Source organism: Physeter macrocephalus, chromosome 16 (assembly GCF_002837175.3).
Source record: "Physeter macrocephalus isolate SW-GA chromosome 16, ASM283717v5, whole genome shotgun sequence".
NCBI lineage: Eukaryota > Metazoa > Chordata > Mammalia > Artiodactyla > Physeteridae > Physeter > Physeter macrocephalus.
Window position 1 is genome coordinate 67,958,092 of NC_041229.1, and position 20,963 is coordinate 67,979,054.

The 20,963-nt window shown below is 39.7% G+C and overlaps 2 protein-coding genes and 1 pseudogene across 6 annotated transcripts in view; 1 reads left to right on the forward strand and 2 right to left on the reverse strand.

Annotated features, from left to right (window-relative positions):
- PTH (parathyroid hormone) overlaps window positions 1–2,479 on the reverse strand; it is a 135,950-nt gene extending 133,471 nt beyond the window's left edge. The window contains exon 1 of one of the 3 annotated variants that reach the window (XM_055078718.1): window positions 2,418–2,479. The gene's annotated coding sequence lies outside the window, so the exon portion shown is untranslated. Of the gene's footprint in view, window positions 1–2,216; window positions 2,340–2,417 lie in introns of those variants that run through there. The other 2 variants (XM_055078717.1, XM_055078716.1) reach the window with 2 other exon arrangements.
- Window positions 2,480–2,906: 427 nt separating this feature from the next.
- The window catches only part of FAR1 (fatty acyl-CoA reductase 1), a 68,911-nt gene continuing 50,854 nt past the window's right edge, over window positions 2,907–20,963 (forward strand). For 2 of the 3 annotated variants that reach the window (XM_055091388.1, XM_007121335.4), the window contains exons 1-2: window positions 2,937–3,046; window positions 4,768–4,865. The gene's annotated coding sequence lies outside the window, so the exon portion shown is untranslated. Of the gene's footprint in view, window positions 3,047–4,767; window positions 4,866–20,963 lie in introns of all 3 variants that reach the window. The other variant, XM_007121336.4, reaches the window with a different exon arrangement.
- LOC102987355 (40S ribosomal protein S24-like) lies at window positions 13,616–20,568 on the reverse strand (annotated as a pseudogene).

Consider the following 20,963-nt stretch of genomic DNA (forward strand, 5'->3'; position numbering starts at 1 on the left):
CATTACCTTTTGTGAAGACTATTAGTCACTTTTTATAGATATATGACTTGGAATTCACTTTAAAATGGTGGTGCACTACAAGGGACACTAGCCATACAACATAACCATGAGACTGTACCATCTTGGACAGTAAACCGTTGTTTTAATTTTAAGTCCTCTTCCAGAATGCATGCTGCCCATCTGTGGGGGGGTCTCTGCTGGAGGGACATGTTACATACACATCGACTTGAATCAAATGAATGCCTTTAAGCTTGCAACCCTAAAGTTATTTTTGAAAGTCATAATGTATTCATTAAGCAATTACTTAATTTCTTCACATGTTTTCCTCAGAGCTAAGTATTAATTTATATATTTATATATAGCTATTATATTGTTATATTTACATATAACTATTTTTTAAAAATCAAGGTATTTGCACAAAAATTTTAACATTTGTAATGAAAGTACTCTCCAGAAATAGTGCCTAATTGCTTATGGTATGGTGATAAACCTTAGCAGTGGTTAACTTAGCTCTGTGTCTTCTAAGAAGATGCCCCTAAATTCCCTAGGCTGGGTTAGATCGTTTCTATATATATTCTCTCATCCTGCATTCTAATGGAATTATCTGTTTATGTCTGTCTCCCTATTACACCCTATGCTCTGTGGGAAATACTGTCTTACCTAACTTTATGTGCCTAGTTCAGGGACAAGTACTTTAAACAAAGGTATTTATCAGAAATGAACAACTTAATGACTGAATTAATAAATACAAATCCTGTAATCTTTAACTTGTTTTGCTGCTGATGCCCTTCCACAGGCTAGCATTTGGCCCATAGTTCTTGGGGCTATTTTGGGAAGAATATTATTATTATTTATTTTTGGGGGAGGGAAGACTATTATTGACTTATAGCTAAGAAGTGTTTCATCTGACCCTGGATATTTCAGAATTTTGCCAATGGACTGGGTTTTAGACACACACACATCTTGCCTAGCCTAGGGAAATGACTCATCCCTGAGGGTAGGCAGCTGTATTAGTTTTGTGTTCGGTGCCCTCCGCCAGGAATGACTGTATCGGCAGCCTCAGTATCTGTGGGTTCCACATCTGTGAATTCAAATAACTGTGGATTGAAAATATTCAGAAAAAAAATTCTAGAAAAGTTCCAAAAAGCAAAAGTTTGAATTTGCTATTTGTCAGCAACTATTTACGCAGCATTTACATTGTATTTACAACTACTTACATAGCTTTTACATTGTATTAGGTATTATAAATTAACTAGAGATGATTTAAAGAATGTGGGAGGATGTGCACAGTGGTTATGTTAGCAGTGGTTAACTTAATTCTGCATCTTCTAAGAAGATGCCTCTAAATTCCCTACGCTGGGTAAGATCCTGTTTATACGTATTCTCTCATCCTGCATTATAGTGGGATTATCTGTTTGTCTGTGCCCTTATTCTATCCTATGCTCTGTGGAAAATACTATCTTACCTAACTTTATATGCCAAGTTCAGAAACAAAGATTCTTCACCATCTTACGTAAGGAACATGAACATCTGTGGATTTTGGTATTTGCGGGGGGTGGGGGTGGGGAGAGTGTGTCCTGGAACCAATTCCCCACGGATACAGAGGGTGACTGTACTTGGTGCTGGACTGTGAGCTCCTCCAAGGCAGAAGCCAGGGTCTTCAAATGAAAGTACGCAGCTCCGTAAACTTTTGTAGTTTCCCATTGGGTGCAGCACCATGGGTGCTTTAGTTCTAGTAACAGTGTCAGGCACTGAAACAAGCTCTAAATCCTCAGAGAAAAATCATTCTGAACCATCTTAGCTCATCCTTAAAGCACCAACCTGTGAGTGTTATTCACCGTGCCAGGAGCTTTCACTCACTTTAAATTCTCAGTCCTTTTTTTCTTCCTCTGGTTTCTAGTTTTTGAATGATAGCTAAATCCTAGTGGGATTGTTTATACCGTGGGTGTACCATGGAGCCTAAGGTTATAGTCATATTAGAGTTTTTCTCACAATTCTTTTATCATTTAAAAACTTGAGATATTATACATAAAGTGCGTTGAGTGAACTAATCTTAAGTGTACGACTCGGTGAAGTTTTACCTAGGTAGACACCACCTCGGTAACTACCACCCAGATCAAGAGACAGAACGCTCCGAGCTTCCGTGAGGTTACCTTGTGCCCTTTCCATTTCCCCTCCTCCCCCCGCAAGATAACCATTATTCTAATTTCCCTCACCATGGATAAATTTTGTATGAAATTACTCTGGAAGCAGTGTTAAGTGGGAATATTTGACCCACAGTCCCGCGGGGCTGGACAAGACGCACGCTCGGCTTCCTCTCTACAGGGCACCCCGCGGAGGCTCCAGGGGACCACAGAGCCACGGCTCCGCTCTCACCGACCCAAACCAGCCCCGCCAAGAGGCGCGTCGGGACTCACGAAGACAGTGCGGGAGCACGCCACAATGGCTGCCAGCGGTCACCCGCGGCCGCCTCGCCGCATCCTCCCCACCTTTCCAGTGGGCGCCGCTCTCAAGCGATGGGCAGCCCGGGTGTGGCCCTGGACGCGACCCGCCGGAACGCGAGCTGCCGGCGGGGGCGCTCGTGAGGTCGGGATGTGGGCGCGCGACCATTGGATGAACTTTCCCCGCGAGCTGGCCGGGAGCAGAGCCCACCTCCCGGCCCTCTCTCCGCCCTCCCATTGGCCGTTCGCGTCCCACCCGCGCCCGCTCACGTCCTCCTCCCGCCCGGATGGAAACGGGGTTGAGGGGGTGGGAGGCCGAAACCAGGAGGAGGGTGAGTGGTCCTCCTAGTAAGGGGGTGCGAGAGAGCCAATCAGGACAAGACGTGGAAAAGAGGCGCCGCGTCAGCCAGTCACATTCTGAGGTCCGGGTCGGGGCCGGCTGACGCGAGCGCGGGCCGCAGCCAATGGGCGTGCCACCACCCGTCCGCTCTTCAGCGGCCGGTCGGGGGCGGTGGAAGAGCCAGTGAGGGGAGCGCGACGGCGGCGGCGACAGAGCGCTTGCTGGACTGCCAGGAGGAAAGCGAGGCCCGAGCCTCTGCGTCTAGGTGAGAGGCGGGGACGCCGGGCGCGAGAGGCGGGCTGCGGGTCCCTCCTCGCCTGGCCGGGGCCGCGGCTCTGGGAGCCGGGGAGGCAGGCCTGGCCGAGGCGGGGGCTACACCCGCTGCCCCGCCCCCGCCCACGGCTGCGTAGAGCGGGGGGCGCCCGCTTCTGCCCGGATGGTCTCTGCGAGGCTTGGCGGGGCCACCGCCCTCTGGAGAGCCGGGACTGAGAGCGGTGCCATAGGGAGGGGCCTGGTTTGCAGACGCGGAGCCTGAGGGTGCCGCCTGGGGCGGAGAGACCGTGTAGAGGTGGCGAAGGTGGGGCGGGGTAGTTAACGGAGGAGCAGGTTTGTGCACCTGAGGGTGGCAGTAAAAGGCCTGTGATGGAAGGATTCTGGGTCTGGGGTCGAAGAAAGTGATGGGAATAGGGTGATGCTCAGAAAAGGGTGCCCGGGGAGAAGGTGCGGAGCCGGGGCGTGTGGTTGGCCTCTTGGAAGTAAGCATTGATTGAGACTGGGGGGAAATCAGCTGGGAGTGAAGGGAGGACAGGCTTGGGACACGTGAATCTGGAGTAAGAGGCACTTACTAAAGCCGGAAGGTGACTGAGAGGCAAAGGTTTAGGTGAGGTGTGGATGGAGGCTGTTTGACTAGGAGGCGTTAGGTGGCCAGTTAGGAGAAAGTATACAAGGAGCAAACGAGGTAGGTTTATGTATGGTGAAGGGTGTGGATCTTTTATGAGTAAGTCAGCAAGAATAACTGGTGGTTTTGTCATGTAGGAGTCAGTCAGCCAGGTCCATAGGTTTATTCACTACTCATCGATGGCCAAACTCTCAGACTTGTTAACTCTCACTGCTGAGGTTGATTGTCCTCCCTCCCCAACCCTCCTCCTTCCTCCCCAACCCTTCTCCCACCCGTGTGACAATTCATCTCATTGTTTTGCCTCAGCAGCCACGAACTCATCTTCTCACAAGCCATGGCACAAATATTGTTTGCTTTTGATTGGATGGCAGTAAGGAATCGCTTAATTCTTATATCAAAAAAAAGTAGAATGTGTTAGTTTAAAGACAACATCACAGGATACTTTCCAAAAACTGCAATACAGGGGAGTTTCTCAATAGTCATGTGTAATAGAGCATAAAAATGATGCAAGATCTCCTACAGTAACACAAGTAAGAGTGAACTTAAGTACAGTTCTGTTACTCCATAAGAATTAAGCATTTTGATGTAGAATTTCATTATGCATCATGCTTGTTGGGAAATTTTTCAGCCTTGGGAAGAGTTTTGTAGCTAAATAGGTTCAAAGTTCTTTTCACTTACAGGAAAGAAAAACATGGTGTCACTGCTACTACCTTTCTGTTTAAAGCTTTGGAAGTTTTATTTCTGGGGTATGGGCAGAGGTTGCTGGCAGAGAAAAGATAGTAGAAAAGAAAATAGTCCATTACTACATTTCCATTGGATTTAAACAGGAGGAGGTGATACAACTGAGGTATAATTTCTGCCTGAGGATAGGACAAAAGGATTGTGAAAAGTTAAGTGCTTCTTTACCAACATGAAATAGTATAATGTTAAGGACAAAACCCAAAGAGGGCATTTGTCATATAGGATGTTTCCTAATTAACCAAATCAACAAAGCATTATAGGTAATGGACCATTCTTTAGGATGTAGAAATAGTTTTGTGGAAGTAATTTCTTGGTAATGCTATTCACTGATCACATTTTACTCTTAGTATAACAGAGTACCTAAGTGCTGAGGTGCTGAGGCGACTTGGAGCAGAGAAGTAATCTGAGTGGTGTGGAGTTAATCAGGGAAAGTTTCCTGGAAGAGGTGAGTGTTGAGCCATCTTTTGAACTAGGAGTGGGACATAGGTTATTGCAAGATAAGAGGATGGCATTCCAGTAGTATGGACATGTTATAAGCAACTGTGGACAAGAGTGACAAATTAAAAATGGTTTTTAAGGAGGATTGAAGATTTGAATGAAGATATTTTTTTTAATAAATTTATTTTATTTATTTATTTTTGGCTGAGTTGGGTCTTCGTTGCTGTGCACAGGCTTTCTCTAGTTGCCGTGCGCTGGGGCTACTCTTCTTAGTGATGCATGGGCTTCTCATTGCAGTGGCTTCTCTTGTTGTGGAGCACCGGCTATAGGTGTGCAGGCTTCAGTAGTTGTGTCACGCGGGCTCTAGAGCGCAGGCTCAGTAGTTGCTTGAGGCACACTGGCTTAGTTGCTCTGCAGCATGTGGGATCTTCCTGGACCAGGTTTCGAACCCGTGTCCCCTGCATTGGCAGGTGGATTCTTAACCACTGCGCCACCAGGGAAGCCCATGAATGAAGATGTAAAGGTGTAGAAATCAACTAAGTCTGTTGTTATAGCTTAGTTGATAAATGATGGTTTTGTATGGTGGCTAGGAGAGAAAAATTAGAATAGTTCATGATGGATTGGAGATAAGTAGTGAAGAGTACAAAAATGTTTTTTGATAGTTATGATAAGAGGAATATGGTGAAAGTAAATTGGGTTGTTGAGAGGTAGATTTGGTGTTCAACCGTATATAATAATAAATATTTTTGATTCCTGTACTAGATTATGTTGATAATAATAGTAAAATTTATTGGGTGCTACTTTGTGCCAGAAACTGTTTTGAGCTTTCCAAGCATCATCGTCCTTTGATTATCCCTACTTTATAAATGAGAGAACTGAGGTTCAGAAAGATTTAATTTAACCAAGGTAACACAACAGGTTACCTTTGCCAACAGTGGCAGGTCAGGGTTGGCAAAGTCAGTAAGTAAACGTGAATTAAGCATCTGCTTCATGCCAGGCATTGTGTTATTAAGTGCTAGGGATTCAAGGTTGACAAGCAAATTCAAGGTCAGGACTGAGCCATGTTTTAGAGATTGTCAGGAGTTAACAGAAGAGAGCCAGTGAAGAAATAGAAAAAGATTAGTTGGAGAGACTTTTGTAGACACTGAGGAATATACTGTTTAGGGAAAGTTAGGATAGAGTTTTAAGAAAGAGGAAGTGATCATCAGCAAAATATGTAGCTGAGAGACTCAGAAGAGCAAAGATTGAGAAGAAACCATTGAGTTAAGTAAGGAAAAACATAGTGTGAATTTGGTCTCAGGAAAGCCAAAATGAAGATACAGGCTGGTAGTTAATTGTGTTTAGTGGCAAGTGCTCTATACAAATATAAAGTTTGGTATGATCACAATTTGGTCAAATTCATAGGAAAGATGTTGGTATGTCCTTTTGTAATATTTTAGTTATTGGCTGGTAAGATCATGGGTAGTTTAAAAATGCTGGTACTTTTTGTATTTTTCCAAGTTTAAAAAAAAGCATTGTTATTTTTATCATTAGTGGGGAAAAGTCATTCAACTAAAATGAACTAATAGTGAGGGAATATGTGGGTGGTCTAGTCTGTACTATGTTTGGGGTAGGAGAGAAGATGGTCTTATTTCAGTGTCTACTGCATATGAGCCACTTTGCTAGGCACAGTCCCATCTTGGCAATGACTTGTTATTGCTGGAAACAACCTGAAACTACATTTGCTTAATCTGAGGGATCAAGTTACTAAAGCACCCTGAATCATGGAGATATGGTCTTGGCTTTTCTGAACATTGTTTAATAAATGAATTTAAGGTTAAAAAAAACCAAACCAGTCGTACATTGAGTCATTTTAACTGTGTCTTTTTGGCCTTATACCCTTCTCTCCTCCCACACGTAGGTTTATAGTTCCTCTCTTCAGTGGGTTTGTATTGGGCTTAGAGTCTCAGTTCAGTAAGGCAACATGAAAGTGCTGAGTTTACATATAACAAATTTAACTTAAACACTTAAAATTCGTCATTGTTTTCTGTTCCCAATTTGAAGAAGAAAAGAGATAAATTTCAAGAAAATAAGCTTTTCTTATCAAATAATTATTCCAAAGCAAATTAGTAGTATTTGCCCTAGGGTTAGTACAGATTTATTCCAATCTTATAAGTCAAGAATGGGACGTAGTTTTTAGTTTTAATTTCATTTGGTCCATAGGAATTGTGGAAGGAAACTTAATATTTCACCTAGGCACTGTACTATGTTCCTTAAATAAATTATTACATTTAATTCTCAGGCAATTCTCTAAGGTGGTTATCTTATTTTATGAAGAGAATGAGATTTCGAGAAATTAGTACTTTCCAAAGGCCAGAAAGCTAAGTGGCAGAGCTGGAGATTCAAATTTGCTTTCTCTGACTCCAGAGCTCATGCATATGAGATGTATGGCAAGAAGCATTGTTTATTAATACATACAACTGAAAAATATGCCACATAGCCTTAGGTATTTAGTAACTATTCGTTACTTTAGAAGATGGGACTCTTGCTCTGTGTGTTTGTGCCTGTGATGCGGGGTCTTAAATGATAGTGATTTTTGTGTCTTATAGGGTGCGTTATATTTTATTGCTTTAGAGGTGTGTGTTTTCATATTTTTTGAAATGAAGATTTTACAGTGTCTATATTTTTAAAAAAATGTTTACAAAATGGATACTATGTCTTAAAGTCAGATGTGTCTCAGAATTAAGGAAGTGTGGTATGTGCATATAGTATTCATGTATAACTGTCTTAGCAGTTTGTTTGCATTTTCTTCCCAGCCTCCTCCCTTTACTTAGCGTATTGCTTTTTTTTTAGTATGGTAGAATACAGAATTGAAGTGTATATTAATAATAAAATAGTCATTCTCTTTAGATAGTGAATATTATGGTGTAGGAGAAAATTTTTTATGTAGAAAATTCACATTGCACTGTGAATGAGCAGATCTGAATTTTAATTTTGGTTTTGTTAGCAACTTGATGTGTAACTTGAGGCAAGTCACTTCCCCTCTCTGAGCTTTAGTTTCCTCATCTGTAGAGTAGAGTGGGGAGGGGAACTTTTAGACCTGTATAGCTTAAAGAAACTGTATGCCTTCTTTCTAATTAAAAATGTGGATGCCTTAGAGCCCTTTCTTAAAATACTGTATGTTGCTTTTTACTATTTTTTCTTTCTCTTCATCTCCTTGTCTTCCCTCCCTGCTCTTTTTTCCATGGATCCTTGAGGGTATTGTCAGATTCTTAATTTATTAGAGAGTATGAATTACTTTTTATATCCTCCATTTATCAAGACAGGATATCTGAGAAAAGTAGGTAACCAGTAAGTAGTGAATGAATGAATGAATGAGTATGTTTTATCTGGGTTAATAAAAGAATTGTTTAAATAAAATACCATCAAAGAGTTGTTGACATTTCATTGAAGGATATTACTGCTGCCTTTCACATAAAGAATGAAATGTGTTTAGCAAAGTAACTGTCTGCTCTCTACTGGGCAGATGTACAAAGAGGAAAGCTCCGGCACCTGTCTTTAAGAAGCTGTCTGTTCTAATAGGCGAGGCCAATGTCTTTAAACTTTGTATTATGGAAAATTGCAAACATAAACATATAATAATATGCATATCACCAGCTTTAACATTTTTCAACTTGTGGTCAATCTTGTTTCATCTGTATCTCCACCCACTCCCCTCCCCCTTTTGAATTTTGAAACAAGTTCCTAGACATTTTTACCCGTTATTACCATACAGCATGATAAGTGCAACAATAGACATGCTAATCTAAGTGAAGTGGAAATTTCTTCATATAAATATATTTGAGACTTGTATATTATACTGTTCTGAGCAAGAGAAATTAGATATAATAATCTACTGTAGGACAGGGATAAGTAGTTCGAGAGACTGAATATACATATATAAAACAGAATGTAGCAACGTAAGATCATATGCCAGTATTAGAGATTCTAAATGGGAAATGACATTGGTGGAGTGTGTGTATGTATGTGTGCGTGTGTTTAAGTTTTAACTGTTTGACAGTTTTAAGATTACTTTGAGATATCTAGTCTAGATCATTCTTGTCCTTTATGGAATTTTTGCCAAAAATGTTGGCATGGCAGTCACATGAGAAATCCTTCTTGAATGTAAGGAATTCTTACCACTATATCTTATTATTTTGGAGTATTGACTTAAAAACTTTGAACTATTAACTGAGAATTAAAATCTTAAAATATATCCCATAATGCAGTCTTAGTCAAAGGTCATAAACTTCTTTGAGCATCTCAAAGCTTTGTGCTATGTCTTCTCCTCAGAAAAAATATACATATACACTTAGTTTTTCGAATAATTTCAGGAGGCTAATAATAAGACTTTCAAAACCCATTCAGATATCTTTGAAGGTTTATAGATTCTGGTTTAATAATCCATTCTTTAATGTATAGGCAGATAGCATACTGCTAAAATTCAACTTATATTTATTTCTTTGTGCTCTTCACATTTTACAAACAAGTGTTTTTGTTTTTTTAACTTTAAACAATTTTTATTACACAAAGGTTGTCACATAATTGGATATTGCTCTACTCTGTACACAATTATTCTTACTCTCCACAGAAAGGCTGCTTCTTAACTTCTCATCTGTTGATGGCAATCACTAAAATCCTGATTTTAACAGAATAGTAGTAAAAATGCCTTAGTGATTTAAGTTGAAAGCAGTACATTGGTACATGGCTCTTATACTCATTTACCAGGAATGTGTAAATGTCTTTATTCAAAAATACAAAATAAATTATCTGTAGGCATGGACAATGACAGCAGTAAACCATTCTATGTTGTCAACTGAAACCAGTAACTGATGGTTATAGTGATTTTCTTAAACATCAGCCAGCCTTTTCTTCAGTCATCTCCTTCAACTGACCTCTCTTAAAGTTATTGGTGAGGAACGCTGCCTTGAGCTTCCTTTCACAGCTCATTAATGATGGTAAAGCACTATTCTAGGAATTAGAACATGCCACCTCCCATATCACCTCCCATTCCACCCATTCCGCCCATTCCAGGATCCTTCTCTTCTTTAGGAATAGTTAACAGAGAGGCCACTCCAGCAGCATCCAGTAATGCACTTCTTACAACCCTAGTTGGATCAGTGATTCCTTTTTCCACCATATTCACAAAATCTCCAAGCATAGCGTCATAACCAACTTCTGAAGAACTTTGCAAAATTTTCTCAACTATCAGTGATCCTTCGACACCTGCATTCTTAGCAATGGTCATTGCAGGAATTTTGAGTCAAACAAGTGTTTTTCATTATTGAGTGAAATTATAAAATTCATTATGCAAATGCCTAATTTTTTAGAAGACCAATTCTTAATTGGATTCTTGGGGGAAAACAAGCTGTAGCCAGTTTGAATATGTAGGAATGATTTTACCAAAGATTTTGGAATAAGTGTATGGAACTTTATATAATGGCTGCTATCCATCCTGAATTAAGATGAAGTAGAATATGACTTAAGAATGAATAAATACCACTTTTTCAGAGGTAGAGGAAAAAACTTCTTTGACCTCTGTTGCCCTTAAATAGTTAAGATCTGTGGAGGAAAGGATCTGTTAAAGTATTTTGAGGTTCACATTTGTGTTAAAACAACTCCTAGGGGCTTCCCTTGTGGCGCAGTGGTTGCGCGTCCGCCTGCCGATGCAGGGGAACCGGGTTCGCGCCCCGGTCTGGGAGGATCCCACATGCCGCGAAGCAGCTGGGCCCGTGAGCCATGGCCGCTGAGCCTGCGCGTCCGGAGCCTGTGCTCCGCAACGGGAGAGGCCACAGCAGAGGGAGGCCCGCATACCACAAAAAAAAAAAACAAAAAAAAAAAAACAAAAAAAAACAACTCCTAGATATGATACACAGAGGCTTAGAAACATGTATTGGTCTGACAGAGGATTGATTCTCAGTAGAGCCCTGAGATCTTAAGTGTTTATTGTCCATCTAGTTTGAAGGATGGGCCTAAATACATTTCTTAGAAGTATGGTTTGTTTTTTTTTTAACATCTTTATTGGAGTATAATTGCTTTACAATGGTGTGTTAGTTTCTGCTGTATAACAAAATGAATCAGCTATATGTATACATATATCCCCATATCCCCTCCCTTTTGCCTCTGCCTCCCACCCTCCCTATCCCACCCCTGTAGGTGGTCACAAAGCACTGAGCTGATCTCCCCTTGCGATGAACCTGCTTCCCACTAGCTATCTGTTTTACATTTGGTAGTGTATATATGTCAGTGCTACTCTCTCACTTTGTCCCAGCTTACCCTTCCCCCTCCTCGTGTCCTCAAATCTATTCTCTACATCTGCGTCTTTATTCCTGTCCTGCCCCTGGGTTCATCAGAACCTTTTTTTTTTTTTTTTAGATTCCATATATATGTGTTAGCATGGTTTTCTCAGGGTATATGCCCAGTAGTGGGATTGTTGGGTCATGTGGTAGTTCTATTTTTAGTTTTTTAAGGAACCTCCATACTGTTCTTCATAGTGGGTGTATCAATTTACATTCCCACCAACAGTGCAAGAGGGTTCCTTTTTCTCCACACCCTCTTCAGCATTTATTGTTTGTAGATTTTTTTTTGATGATGGCCATTCTGACCGGTATGAGGTGAGAAGTATGGGGTTTTAAAAATTTGTGGATTGTACCTAAAATATAATCATAATAATGGTTATTAGCATGAGCAGAATCCTTAGGAGATAGGAACAGATCAGTTAGCTGCTAAATGGGACATTTGACTCTGCAGAGTGGAGCATAGGTTGTTTGAAGATCAGTGAATATTAGGTGTATGGCTTCAAAGTGATAACCTTGTGACCCATTGGAGTTAATAATTTTCTGAGTATCTAATGTATTACTAGGAAATAATGTATTCTAATATACAGTAATACATAGACTTTGAGAGCTAGAAGAGGATTTATCCATCAGTGATTTAGCCTCCCCTTCAGTGAATTTTATGACTGATCAGAGCAATTAATTGACTTCCCCAAGGTCACGTGGTTAGTGGCAGTCCCAACAGTGTAGTCTGTTGCTCTTATTTATCTTGGCTGTCTTTTTGTTCTGGATCTCAGTTTCTGGAGAAGGAAATATCTTGACAGAGTTTTTAGCATTGTGACTTTGATTCTCAATTGATAAATTGACTAAGAATTCGCTGGGCTTCTTAGATGCGTTAAGTCAGTTTCAGAGCTGGAAAGAGATTCTAAGAATCCACAAAGTCATCAAACACTTCCCTCCTGTTTTCTATACCTTTCTGTGCTTGACAGCATTTTGTTTGTTGCAAGCTTTACATAAGAACCTGGCAAGGTTTTAAAGCTAGACCAGGAAGATTTTTGAGAAGAGGCTTTGTTATGGGATTCAGTTGTTTAAAGAGATTCCTGCAAGCTTCCTACTCAAAACTAGAGACTGGAGGGATCATTGACATTCAAGTTCAGAGAAGTTTCTATTACTTCCACGAAGGGCTCTGATTCCAGGTCCTCATGCCACATTTGGTTGGTGTGGACCTGGTGACCTGGGAGAAGACCTGCCCTTATAGCTGGGGTAAAGACCTTTAGAACAGTGACCCTCCAGCTCTTTTAATCCCGGCCCTTTAGCTGGGTCATTCTTTAGCTCAGTCATTCCCACTTTCTAGTGGAATAATAACAACGAAATTGTCAAGGTGTAAGCATTTTGCGGGGGGGGGGGAGAGACTTTCTTCAGCAGTTAGGGAAATGGATGGTTCCTATTCGAATCACAAAAAATATACTTATCGTGGGGGGGGGGGGGGAGAGACTTTCTTCAGCAGTTAGGGAAATGGATGGTTCCTATTCGAATCACAAAAAATATACTTATCTTAAAGTCTAGACTAGTTAGAAAACTGTAGGTCTCAAATTCTAGCGATGGAATTATATAACACATTCTGCTGGTTTAATAAAACAACTAAAATGATAATAATGAAGCTCAACTTAATTAGAAGTAAGAATAATGATAATTGAAAACCATGACCAGTTTCACTGACAGTGATTGATTGTTCCTCTTGAAAATTACAGAATTCCAGGTTTTGAGTGTGCCTATTTGGTAGAAGCTTTGCAGCATTGTGAGTTGCAGCAAGCAGAGTTATTAATTGTAAACAAATGGAAGTTTTCGGTACATTCTAATAACATACTCATATTTGCAACTCTTTTAACTGGCTTTATAGTTTATTTATAAGTAGCCTTGTGGATCAATGGAAGGTCATGCTTTCTAAATCATTTGTAGACCATGGGAGGTTTGGTCAATGTTTGTATAGTCATTACCTTAGAAGGCTGATGTGGTAATAATGAGCTTTTCAGGAGCATTGTTTCCCTAGCGGTGTTGGGAAATTGGTGAAAGGCCAGCCTTAAAAAGAGGTCAGATGGGGCTTCCCTGGTGGCGCAGCGGTTGAGAGTCCGCCTGCCGATGCAGGGGACACGGGTTTGTGCCCCGGTCCGGGAGGATCCCACATGCCGCGGAGCGGCTGGGCCCGTGAGCCATGGCCGCTGAGCCTGCGCGTCCGGAGCTTGTGCTCCGCAACGGGAGAGGCCGCGACAGTGAGAGGCCCGCATACCCCCCCACCAAAAATAAAAAAAGAGGTCAGATGAGCCGGTTTGCAGGGCAGAAATTGAGACACAGATGTAGAGAACAAACTTATGGACACCAAGCGGGGAAAGCGGCGGGGGGGTGGGGGGGTGTGATGAACTGGGCGGTTGGGATTGACATGTATACACTAATATGTATAAAATGGATAACTAATAAGAACCTGCTGTATAAAAAAATAAATAAAATTAAATTTAAAAATTAAAAAAAAAGAGGTCTAGCAGTTTCTTTACCTCAGTACATTTTGTAGGTCTTTGATATGCGAATGCACTTTGTAGCTCTCCTGGTTGGGGATAAAGTGTACAGCTTCCCACCCCATTTACCACAATTTGGAAAATGCTGCCTTGGCGTACTAGAGCCTGTTTTTAGGTTCAGCCTTGGGAACAGATTCAGAAGGCTTCATAAGAAAGTGACACAAGAGAAACAGAGAGGAAATACAGCATACAGCAGGAGCTTCAAAGCACTTTTCCGTAGTTAAGAGTTGCAGGTTATTTGCTATAATAATCAGACTGAGTATAAACAGCTTTCAAACAAAGTCTACTTCTGTAACCAGTGAAATACCTGATTCTAACAACTTGTTTTTAAAGTTAATAATCTTCATGAATAGGCTTTGGTAGTTTTAAATCAGACCACACAAAATACATGATTAGTAATCTGCCTGAGTCAATTTTTTGGGTAAACTTGTATGTGTACGTCTACATGTAATGTTCACGGTATACATGGAACATTTTCATGTTAAAATCAGTTTTGCTGAGTAATTTGAAATGTGTATAAATTTTCACATAAAAGTTCTTAGTTTATTAATTGTCTCATGAAAAATCTGCACAGTCACCACAGATACAGTCACTGCAGAGTCTTTACTCCTTCTGTTGTCCAATCTCCAGCTCACTTTTTCCCAGCACCAACATTGGCCTTTGCAGTCCTCTTGACTTTCTTCATTCTGTTCTTTGTTCCTTTTGCTGTTTCCTTGAGGTCTTTTTCTTATGCAGGCCATGTCTTGCATGTCTATGTTAGGGTTCATTTTTCTTTCTGTAGTCCAAGGAATCATAAATCCTGCCAAAGCCAGTTGTCTTGCCACCGCCAAAATGGATTCTGAATCCAAATCCAAAGATGACATCTGCTGTGGTCTTGTACATTTTAGCTAGTTTTTCCTGGATATCTCTCTTAGCTACTTTTGCCTTCCCAGGGTGAAGGATGTCGATGACCATATGTTTCTGCTAAAGTAGTTGGTTGGTCATGAATTTCCTGGTCTGGAGAGCTACTGTGTCATTTATGATGGTTGCTGATCTTCAAGCAGCCAGAGAGGAAAAGAGTGAAATATTTTTATATTAATTCTTAGGTATATTATGGAATCAGATGCACAACTTTAATGAGTTTTTAAGCAAACTGGGATATTTCGATTTCCGTGTTGTATTGGAGAAGTTTAAGAAGCCTTATCTTTGCTAATACACTTAAAATACTAGTGTGCCTTTGTATATTGTATTTCACTTTTTTGAGTCTGAAAGTGTTAGGATAAAAATTACAACATTTAACATGAAAACATTTTTATTAAGGTAAGGAGTCTGTAGCACAATAGTTGATCTAAAGAAAATCAGGTATGACTTTTGGAGGTTACTTTTTTAAGATTGTTTTTTCCCCGGAATGGAATTGGATACATGTTTTTGCAAGCAGTAGAACTGTTTACTACCAAACTGTGTTAACAAGAGCACAGCCCTTCTTCTGTAGGCTTTATGGTAGAGAAGTTACCCTACTGGTACAGGCCTCAAGGACAGAAACAAAGGAAAATGGGTATTGCTAAAAAATTTAAGTTTTCTTGTCAGCAAATAATTTTAATGCTGTAGAATTGACATTTCCTCTCTGATGAAGTAGAACTTGACTTTTAAGGATGTTTTTGTGTTTGATTTTTACATCACTCAAAGGAATTCTGAGTCTGATTTTTCTTAACATCTAATATTTTCCAGGATAATGAGGTTTTAGAGGCGTTTTAACTTGCCAAAGTGCCATGCTTACGGAGCAACATCAGTATACAAAATAGTTGTGTAGTGCCCTAAGAACTAATGAACCTACTGAGATTCCTTACCAAGATGTGTCGTAGATATTGGGGAAGATTGGATATAGAGAGTTAAATATTGGCATATCAATGTCTGTGTAGGCAAACAGAATGGCCATTATATTCACTTCAATGGGTGCTTACAACAGGGTTGGACACTAGCATCTTTTATTGAAAACCAAGATGCTAGAGTTATTCTTTTGTTTGTTGAAAAAATGCTTTGTAAGCCTTAATTTTTGAAAAGAAAAAGGAACCCACTATTCTTATCAACTTGTACATTTTGAGTTTGCATTTTTTAGTCCTTCTTTTGTTGTTTACAGCTCACTTGCAGAGGTTTTCTTTTACGTTGAGTCTTAATCAAAACACTAAATATTCTAGAGTTATTAAAATATAGTAAAAAGACGCTATACCAGTGGTTCCCGATATGCCTCCAGATGAGAGTCTATCAAAAATTTTAAAAGAAAATATATGCTTACCTATAATATGAGGCCTCTTAATAGTCTAACTAAAATGAGTTGTCTTGTTTTTGGCTACAAGTATGTCAACTCCAAGTAGAAATCTACTGGTTAGAAGTTCACAATTAAGTGAATATGGGAAAGTGAAATTTTTATTCAGTGAATGAGATTATTTGGTGGGCAAAATCAGTTGACCCAGGAGCAGCAGTGGAGGTTATGGGTGCCAGTCTTCCGAGAAGTCAGAAAAATCTGTGTGTAATTTTACAGTTGGCTCTCTGTATCTGTGGTTCTGCCTCCTCAGGTTCAACCAACTGCAGGTTGTATGATGCTGTAATATGCATTTGTTGAAAAAAAATCTGTGCATAAGTGCACCCATGTAGTTTAAACCTGTGTTGTTCAAGGATCATCTGTACTTAAAAGTATGAGGCCCATGGGGCCATATTTTTTTTAAGGCATTTTGGGTAACTTCAACATGTATTAAATGTGTTACCGAACCAGGTTTGTTTGCCTGATGTGCAGCAAGCCAAACGCTGAGACACCAACGTCTGCAGCAGAGAAAGGGTTTATTCAGGAGACAGCCAAGTGAGGAGACAGGAGACAGGAGAGCAGATCTCAGATCTGCCTCCCTGAAGGCAAGGGGTTTGAAATATTTATGGGATAAAGAAGCAGGGTGGTATTAGGCATGGGGAAAGGTGATTGGAGGTAGGGGAAAGGTGATTGGAATTAGGGAAAAGGTGAGGTAATTGGTGTTCTTTGCAGGCATATCTGAGTTACATGCTTCTTCTTGAGATGCATGTTCAAAAATGGAGGTACTTAGCATGATCTGAGGGTGGAGTTTTGAGTCCTCTGACGTCAAAAGGTCATTTATTGGACACCTTTGCAGGCCCAGTTTTAGGGTCAGTGGTCCCAACCAAAAATCTTAGCCAGCTTGAACTGGGTAAGAGCTGACTGCAAGTTTCTGGAAAACAGCATAAGCCCCCAATACTGTAGGGACCCATATGACAGAGGTGTTATCTATAGGTGGTGGTTGAGCCAAAAGAAATAATTAAGATGAGCTTGATCAGTGAAAGCATATTACAAGCCGGGGTGGGGGGTGTGTTTAATAAGCTGTTCCCTTAGCTGCTGTTCTATAAGACAAGCTCAAGAATTTCTTTTAGTCATCAGTTTCTGTTAACCTATGGGACAGTTTCAAATGGTTGACCATCTCAGGAGTAATGAGCAGTTACTTTACCATATTCTTTGTGGCAGATTGTATTTTCTAAAAGTAGTTGTAACAATGTGTCCCTTCTCACATGTTCTTGTGACCTTGACCATTCTCTCATCCTGAGGTGGAGTTTATGTTCCCTTCCCTTGAATTTGGGTGTTCTTGTGAATCACTTGTGAGCAATAAGGTGAGGTCAGAAAAGGTGAGCTTCTATCCAGCTCACCAAAATACTGGTCTTGAAGTCTTCAGCAGCTTTTCAACAGTATAGCCTGAGATTGCCATGCTCTAAGGAAACCCAGAATGCCTCATGTGGACAGACCACGTGAAGAGGCTCTAAGATAGGAGCTAGAACTGTTCAGCTAAAACTGCTTATTCGAGCCCTTCCCAAATTCCTAACTCTCAGAAACTATGAGAGAGAATAAAAATGATTATTGTTGTTTTAGAGTGATTTTGTTACATAGCAATAGATAATCAGAATACTACTTTCCCTGAATCTGCTACTATATACTGAGATTTGTCAGTGTACAGATGTACAGTCAGTGATATACCCCAATGGTTTGTTCTGGGATCTGAACATTAACTTTATTTTTGTCTTTACCTTTGATATATAAAACTTTTTTCTATCATTCTTTCCTGTACCCATTTGGAAAAGCCATTCCATCCTTAACTGTTTAGTAGAATGTATTTTGGTAACTGAAACTGTCATGTTTGTTGGAAAGTGTCCATGATATGTTTATTATGTCATGAGAGCATATGATCATCTTTAGAAGGCCTTTTGCTCTGTACCTTAATTTTAGTTACTATGGTATTTGGCCTTCTCTTAGTTTCCTAGGGCTGCTGTAACAAAGTACTACAAACTGGGTGGCTTAAAACAACAGATATTTATTGTCTCACAGTTCTGGAGGTTAGAAGTCCAAAATCCATGCTCTATCCGAAACCTGTAAGGGAATTCTTCCTTGCCTCTTCCTAGTTTTTTCTTAGCAATTTTGATATTCCTTGGCTTGTAGCTGTGTAATTCCAGTCTCTACTTTTGTTGTCAGGTGGAGTTCTCCCTGTGTATCTCTATGTCTTTACCTGCCTCTCCTCTTATAAGGACACCAGTGATGTTGGATTAGAGACCCATTCTGCTCCAGTGTTATATCATTTACCTTAACTAATTACACCTTCAACAACCCCGTTTCCAAATAAGGTCACATTCTGAAGTCCTAGGGATTAGGATTTCAACATATCTTTTTAGGGGGAACACAGTTCAATCCATAACAGGCTTCAAGGGAGATTGATATAATTATGTTTTAACCATTTACACATTTTTACTCCAGATTAGATGTGAATGGGGTTTTTAATCAGTGACCATGAAGCTCTCTTCTCTGCAGTTTAGGTCCCCTTTCTCTCTAGCATGTACACATACTACACATAAAATTTGATAGTAGTTTTTTACTGTTTACGCTCATTGACCCTTTTGAGAATCTGATAAGAGCAGTGGATTTTTCCCCTAGAAAAAATGTACAGATATATGCACGGGAGTGCACACTTGTACACACACACATAAACACACTCAAAACAATATTTTGCGTGAAACTTTAACATGTTCTGGGATTTCCCCGCCACCCCCCAAGCCTGTTCATGAACTTCTGGATTAGAGAGTTATTAATTCCCATCAGTTACAGATACCTAATTTCTATCTCCCTTTTAGTGGAAAAGCAAACGAAAAGGAAAAATAATGAGGAAGCAGAAGTATGTATATGGAGTCCCCTCATGGTCATTGTAGCTTAGTGCAGCTTTTTGGGGAATTTTCATAATTCTGTGATATTTACGATGTGCGTAGTCTCTTTTCTGCTTCCATTCCCATTCCCTTAGCCATGTATAACCTTTGGCTACATAAAATTATAAGTAGTGTTATACTTTTACGTAGAAGAGAATAATCTATGTAGTTTTAGACCTGTACACAGTATATAAACAAAGCTTTGTATCTTGCAACAGTGTTGGGTTAACTCTTGACCTATTTAAATTCTGTGTTATTTTTTGATTATTATATCAAGATTTTTTTGAACATGGTAGCGGTCTAGAGTTTCTGAGTCTGCGACAGGATTATATTCTGTGCTCTTCTTCACTTGTAGCCTTTTCTCCAAAATAATATTGCCCAAGCTTCACCCCTGAACATCTTATCTTAATGGGTTTTCCTTTTAAAAAATACATATTTTTAAGTACATCTTGAAAAAGGCTATAGGTCATGTCTTTGTGTTGTGTTTAGTCTCTGGCATATCTGTGTTTCTGAAGCCTGTCATTCATTTATTGTTTTTTTTTTTGAAAATATTATATCAAACAATTATTTACTGTCCATTTTAGAGTGATATGCATAGTAACTCTAGTAATAGTGAAATCATAGGCAATGGATATTTAGACTATGCTGGTTTCCCATTGATGCCTTTCTTAGTAGTTCATTTTTCTGAATGTGGAATATTCAGAATCTTTATTTAGAACAGGGGTTGGCAAACTGACCTGCAAACTGTTTTCCTGTCTTTGTGAATAAAGTTTTATTGAAACAGAGCCATGCCCATTTGTTTACTTACTGTTCATGGCTGATTTTGTGCCCCAAATGGCAGAATGGAGTAATTGCTACTAAGATTGTATGGCCCACAAGCTGAAAATATTTACTACTTGACCCTTTACAGAAACCTTTGCCAACTCTTGGTTTAGAATATTTTGGAATTAATTCCCCCTCTTTTAAGAATATTTGAAATTCTTTTTTTTTTTTTTTTTTTACTTTTTCAGCCATGGAATCTCAGGGATATTAAAAGACCATTTAGCTCAGCATTCTATCTACTGCTGCTTGAATTTTCTCCAGTACTCCTGCCAAGTGGTCCTCCAGCTTAGAGGTGTAGTAGGATTATGAGACAAAACAGCATTGGATGTGTCTGTGTTAAACACAGAATTGCCCCTGATTGGGAGTCAATCGGTGACTCCTAATAAAAAGGTAGATTGAAATAGCTTATTCTTTGTCTCTTTGCTCTCCCCACTGTCTCCATTGGTAGGTTATTTACTTTGGGTTTGTTTACATGCTAGAGGCACAGAGGAGCCACTTTTTAAGAGGAAGACAACTAAGTAGATCCTACTTTAAGGTGTAGCTGTAGGTGGAAATTTATAGAAAGCTGGAATGAGTGTTTAGACATTGTCTGGAGATTTTCATATTCAGTGCTTAGTTTCCCTAAATAAATTTATAGCAGCTAAAACATGGAACTAAGAGTTTTTACAATTACCTTTTGTCAGTTTTTACTGTATGTTCAATAAATACTGGTGCAGAAAGAAACATATAGGTAGAGCCAGTCTCACTGCAGAACTTCACTGCAGAACTGTGTTTGGTAATTCTGTATACTTGACTCCTTGGTGAGCATGGTGAGCGTAGGGGTCCTCTCAGAAGATGAGAGAGAGTGGTATCTGATCCAAAGATCAACATTATCCAGACCGGGGAAGAATTTCTCACATTCCATTTAGGAAATCCAGCCTGCTAAAGTCTTGTTAAACAACAGTTTCATAGTTAAAACATCATCTGGTTTTTAATCTAGTAGGTTTGTCATCTAATAAAGAAATGAAATAAAAACTCAAGTAATAAAGATTAGCAAAAGAAAGATATTACACTTTTTTTCTTAATACAATGCTCGTCTTTTATTTTTCACTTTAGAAAAGATTTTTCATACTTTTTTTCTAATAGATGAAAGTGAGTTTGTAAATTGTTAGAGGACAAAAGATAGTATAAACTGGCTAATTGATGGGAAAATATACGCTTTCA